Source organism: Myotis yumanensis, unplaced genomic scaffold (assembly GCF_028538775.1).
Source record: "Myotis yumanensis isolate MYYU_CA2020_CCGP unplaced genomic scaffold, mMyoYum1.0.hap1 SCAF_16, whole genome shotgun sequence".
Taxonomy (NCBI): Eukaryota; Metazoa; Chordata; class Mammalia; order Chiroptera; family Vespertilionidae; genus Myotis; species Myotis yumanensis.
This window is the reverse complement of record NW_027223767.1, coordinates 4,933,309-4,939,333: the sequence shown is the minus strand read 5'-3', so window position 1 is coordinate 4,939,333 and position 6,025 is coordinate 4,933,309. Positions and strand designations below refer to the sequence as shown.

The following is a 6,025-nucleotide window of genomic DNA, read 5'->3' as shown; positions in this document are numbered from 1 at the left end:
GGCACAGGTGCCCCATATATGCTCCAGCGAGCAGCATGGCCTCAGGGTGAGTGCAGGTGCTGAGCAACCCAGACTCCAGGACCCCATGAAGTCAAAAGGGTCCTTGGGTACGAGAAGCTGCCCTGGTATTCTCTCAAGATCCCTCCCGGATTCCAATTGCCAAAGTGATCTGGGTCTCCATCTCCTCCTCCCAACCCACTCTCACTATCTGTCATCTTTCAGATGAGATGCAAAGTCACTGCCCACAAAGTTTTAGGAATATCAGAAGAGAGACTTTGGACATTTCACCTCATGCTCAGTCAAGTGTATTTTTGGATTTTTCTACAAATGTTCCCTTTTTAACACCCATCTCCAAGTGTCCACGTCGGCCTGACAATCCTTACACACCTTCTCCCACTCTTCCACATCATCAAGATTAGTAGGGATGCTTTTCCCAAAAGGACATGGGGCTCAAGGTACCAAGTCTCTTGCTATGCCCTTTGCAGCCTTGAGGACCACATTCCTGTGGTCCCTCCAGGTCAGGAGCTGGGGCCTCCCTGGGCTGCAAAACATACTGAGAGGGGGACCTGTTATCAGGGCTGGCGATCCAACTGTTCACTGCTGTGGGATCTGGACATGATCCCCTCCTGTGCCATATTAAGGGTGCTGCCCTGAACACCTCACTTGTTCTAATATCCAGACCCTCCCACCCCTGGAAAAGCCTCTCTGTTTCCATCTCAGAATGAGATATTGTGTCAGAAATCCCAGGGTTGACATTGTTAACACCAGGAGGTGCTGTCCATCCTCTGCTAAGAAAATGACCAAGATACTAATGTGTCTCATCATAACTCACCTCCAAGTCGATTCCACCGAGAACCTTTTCTCTTGTCTATGTAGAAACCATGAAAACCTGTGAAGAATTTTTCCGAGTTTCTTTGAGCCAAAGTGTAAACAATTGCGCTGAAGCAAAATCTCAACCAAATGAGATAGTAATGCTCCAGAGAATGGCAGCTTTGCACCTTGATTTATACATTACACTCAAAAGAGGAGACTTGTGTGGGTTGTGTGAAATCCATTTGTGATAGATTAGGGAGGCAGGAGAAATTAAAGCAGGGAATCTCTGGGGTTGGATAAAAGGCAAAATGATAGACACATAATTCTTTTACATAGGTGTGAGCAGGATAGTTAACAGTCAACAATGAACTCAATGACAATGAGCGGATATGTGGTCTTTGCAGAATGATGCCTGTGCTTTGAGTGTTCTGAGAGAAGAAGAATTACTTTGACTTTACAAAAATATGTTGCTGTAGATTTAAAAAGACAATAGACAAGCTCAGTTAAGGTAAAGATTGACCTTTGACAGGGAAGATGACATACACTGCTTTTACTAGTAGTTTAAAAAAACACTTTAATTTCAGACCATCCTTTGTGGTTACTTCAGGTCTCTGAGTTTGCAAGGCTGCCAGGTTAGCATGTGGTCTTTGCAATCACTCTTGCCCCACCTCCAGCTACCAATCCCTGAGTGCTTGGGGTTTAGTCTGAGCTGTAGCCCCCAACCCACCTGGCAGGTTATGAGCTTCCCCTGATGGCATGTGCCCCCTCTGTCCCAACACAGGGTGGAAATAAGGCCTCTATGGGGCCTGCGGCTGCAGACCTGGACAGCATGCCCACTGCACTCAACACTCAGGTGCCAATGAACATCTTTGCTGCCTGGGAGGTGGACTGCTCCAGCCCCACATGCGTGCCTAGGCAGTGCAGCCTCACCTTAACCAAGCTGCTGATCTATAAGGAGCTGGCTAAGGAGGTCAGGGGTGTGGTCATCAGTGTGAAGATCCAGGGATCCAATACCATCTTAAGGTCTGATGAGATTCTGCTGCCCCCCAGTGGTCAAGTGAATACCGACCTGGCACTGACCTTCTCCCTGCAGTACCCCCACTCCCTCAAGGGGAAAGGCAATACCTTGCAGATCCTGCTGCAGCAGAAGCAGCGCCTTAAAAACCAGACCCTTCTGGGATATAAGACACTCGCCATGGGCAACATCAACATGGCTGAGTTGATGCTGCGACCCCTCCAGGGTGGCCAGATGCTGAGCCTCCATAGCACCATCACAGAGACATCTGCCCATGTGGCTGAAGTCAGCATCTCCTCCTTTTCCGGCCAGCCCATGGAAGTGGAGGACAGCACCCGGAAGGCTGGCCCCAAAGTCAAGTCCACCTTTAGTTACTCTGATCATCAGGCTAGCCATGATCCCAGGCTCTGGCAGGACCAAGAGGAGGAGGATTTTGACTTTGGGAAGTCAAAAAAGCAGCTCCAAGGAGTAGGAAGAATGCCACCCATGACAAGAGAACAGTATGCTATCAAGAAAGTTGGGGCGTGGCTGCAGAGAGCGCAAGTGCACGGGGAGGAAGAACTGAGCCTGGAGCAGGAGTCTTGGGAGAATGTCACTGAGGAGGACGATGACCTCGATGTGCTGTGTGACTCGATTGAGAACTTTAGCGACAGCAGCTCATGAAAGTGTCCTCAGTACCCCAAATCCTTGGCTCAGGCCATTCTAGGAAGACCTATGTTACCCCAGTGCCCGAGCCGGAAGGAGCCCCCAAATCCAACCAATGTGACAGGATGAGAGGCTAGAAAGCAGCGGGCACAACACCACACTGAGTCTCTCCTCATCCCCTCCCCAAGATCCTCTGGGCAGCAGATGGGCTGTTGGGGCTGGAGCACATCCCAGATGGAGCGACAAGTGGCACAGCCACATAACAAGCAGGTCAACAGTCTGAACAACTACTGTCCTGACCCACCAAGCCAGCTGCAGATCCCCAGGATGACAGCGTATGATCACCTGAACTGCATCCTCATCTCTGACAACCAGCTGCCTGAGAACATCCTCTCCTCAATGCCTCTGACTGGCGGGGAAAGTTCCTGGCTGAGTCCTGCAGCAACACATGATGGCGAGGTGTGCACCTGCTCCAAGCCTGAAGTCCTGGCAGCCTTTAGCACCATCATCTGGAGGATACAGAGACACTGTCACTACAATTCTCAGCCCTCAAAGCCTGTAGAGATCCTGGTGGCAAGGCCACATCACTACTTCAGCGGTGTGCTGCACGTCTTCCTGGAGCTGCTCACTACAACCTGCCCCCTTGGTTGGGCTACATGCACTTTCTAGTCACCCTGCTGGGTTCCCATCCCATGACCTGGTACCTGGGCGCCTTGGAAATCTCCTACAACTTCTTCCAGGACCTGCCCAGGCAAGACCTGTTCTACAAGGAGGCCGACCAGACCAGAGAGCTGTGCAGGACACACTGGACATCCTTTTGAGAACCACACAGTACATCACAAGGGCCAATTGTGTCCACCAACTATCCATCATGGAGGCCACACTCACCTACAAACAGAAGAGACCCAATGAAAAGTCCTTGAACATCATTTCCTTTGTGGTGTTGGTGGGACTTGGAATAGTGGGACCATTCTGGGTTACATCAGGAGACTGAGATTAGGACGCCCCCGTGGGGTCTAGTGTGCTGTCATCCACCCCACCACACAGGTCTGTGGCAAACAAGGAGGCTTCACTGACCCTATTCTCCTCCCCATCTGTGAGTGGAGGCCTGTCCTGCTCCAGCCAGGGTTTTGGCGCTGAGTTGATGAGCCTGCAGGTGGATTACTGGACAGCAGCCCAACACATAGACAGAAAGAGAGACTCAGAACAAAGACCAGGCTACCGCCAACCACATCCTCAAGTGCACCTACCAGTCTCTCCAGATCAGCAGGCTGCCCGTCAGGGGTGAGGCTGAAGCCACATCCACCATGTCCATGACAATGGTCACAAAGGAGAAGAACAACAAGGTGATGTGTTTTCCCAAGAAAATCAGACAATGATGTGAAGTACCAAAGCCAGTGCCTGGAGGGCATCTGCCATGCGATCTGCAGGGCCAAGCACCCACAGAACATGCTGTGCGTCCTTGTACATGGCCTTAGTGGGACAACGTGTGTTTGCCACGTCAAGCACTTCCCCAACAACCTCTTGGGACGCTCTAATTCCACCTTCTAGCCCTGTCTGTCCCCTGCTTTTCCCCAGCCCTGGCCAAGCCCTGAAGGACCAGATGCTTCTCTCTTCACTTTCCATTTTGGTACAGACAGACCCTGGAAACACAAAGCGTAAACTTTTCAGCTTGAAGGTGCTCACAACCTGGAAACTAACATGGTGGTGCCCTCAGGGACCCGCCAACGGCTCTGCTTATTACCCAGAATGCTTCAGTGAGTGAGAGGTCAGGCAGACAGTGTTGAGATGCACAATCATTGAGGCAGAGGTCTCGGGACCCCAAAACCCTCATTGAGAAAGGTTTTCACCATCCAGACCTGCCCTTCCTGGAAGCTGGGATTCTTCCTCCTGTGGAGGCAGCTTCAGTGTGTGCCCGACTCAGCGCTGTGTGGTAGAGGCCGAGGGGGGGGCCTCCCATTGGGGCATCCTCACAGAACATGGAGGCTTGTCAGCCCAGCCCTGAGCCTCACCTGGTCACCAGCCAAGTGTCTCTAGCACCACCCTCTCCTGGTGTCCAATAAACTCCATCCTCACAGGCAAAACAGAAAAGAATAAACAAAAGACCCATATGGTACCCTCCACCCAGGCACACTGACTGGACAAACTGGACAAATACCAGGTGCGCACCTTCCTGGGAAGAGACCTCTCTTTTCTCCCCACCTTTCTGTGGTGTTATAGAGCATTTGCTACCATCCAGCCAGTGTGGGACCAACTGTTCACCAGGTGAGCACCTCCCCCTAACAGCCACCCGTTTGTCACAAGTTTTCAGGTCACTGCATCTCTCTGAGTGTTTGTTCCTCTGAACATGGGAAATGGAGGCCCAATCGGGTTATTGTAGAGACTCAGTGGGGTCCTCCCTGGAAAGTGCTCTCTGGGTGACTGGACAGTGCAGAGGTGTGCCAGAGGGCCTGGGGTTGAGACAATTGGTCATTTTCTCTTCCTGTTGAGGAAGCCTCTGCCCAATTTGTGATTCCTCAGGGCCTTGGGCTAAGCTCTTTCCTCATGTCATAAAGAGATTGAAGACTCCATTAGGGGTTCCTGTCCTGGTTGAAGCCAGAACAGAAAGCCCACGGGTGAGCGGTGGGGCCCAGGCTCACCAGATATCTGAGAGGGCTGGTTTGGGCTCCTTCATTCAGCAAATATATCAGAAGCCCTGCCAGGTACAGACACATCTCTAGGCACTGACCATAATCCAGTGCTCAGAGCAGACCCCAAGCCTACACTTCAGAGCTTCTTTCTACTCAGGAGCGTGTCATTCGAACTCGGCTGCACAGGATATCAGTTTCCACAGGACAGTTGATGTGACATCCTAATGGCCTCTGCTATCTATGGCTGCATCCTCCCCTATTGTGAAGAGGAAGGAGGATCTCTGTTCCAGCAGAAAACGTGAGTCGGCTTTGTATTACAGCTATGAGGGGAGTATCAAAACTGTGACTTCAATGTGCTTGCAGAATCCAGTATTCCACACCAGGTGGGATTTCTGCAAGAGGGCACAGGTCTGAGGGCTTCCCCCAGAAAAAATGACAGGAGTCAGAGAGGTATTCATGTGGATTTGGGTGATGTGGGTGAGTTGAAAAGTCATTGTACAGAGTGAGCCTTTCAGAAAACTCATATCCTTTGCTCCTAATCCCAGCCCTGACTGCACCCTTATCCAGGGAGCCTGCTCACTAATCTGGTAGAACCTTCTTAGTGACAGCTTGGCAGGTATATCCCACCATGTGGGAGTTGAGTTTCAGTGGGAGGTGAAGCACCCCACAGGGCAGCTAGTGAATTAGGCAGCATGTAGGTGTAGGAGCCAAAATCTGAGTGATAGAAAGACCCTGGGAAGCCAGGGATGGAGATGGAATCCATTTGTTCTCTCTTTGATCAGATATTTCTGGAGGACCTACTGTGTGCCAATGGGTGACATGAACAGGGTGGACAGCAGCCCTACCTATCTTCATGAAGTTGACATTTGGGTCAGAGGGTCATGGGAGGGAACAGGGACACAGAGAGAGCATGTCAGGTTCC

At 51.3% G+C, this 6,025-nt stretch overlaps 1 pseudogene; it reads left to right on the top strand.

The window, feature by feature from the left end:
- The first annotated feature begins 1,672 nt into the window (after positions 1 to 1,672).
- LOC138994617 (phosphofurin acidic cluster sorting protein 2 pseudogene) lies at positions 1,673 to 2,491 on the top strand (annotated as a pseudogene).
- The last annotated feature ends 3,534 nt before the right edge of the window (positions 2,492 to 6,025 follow it).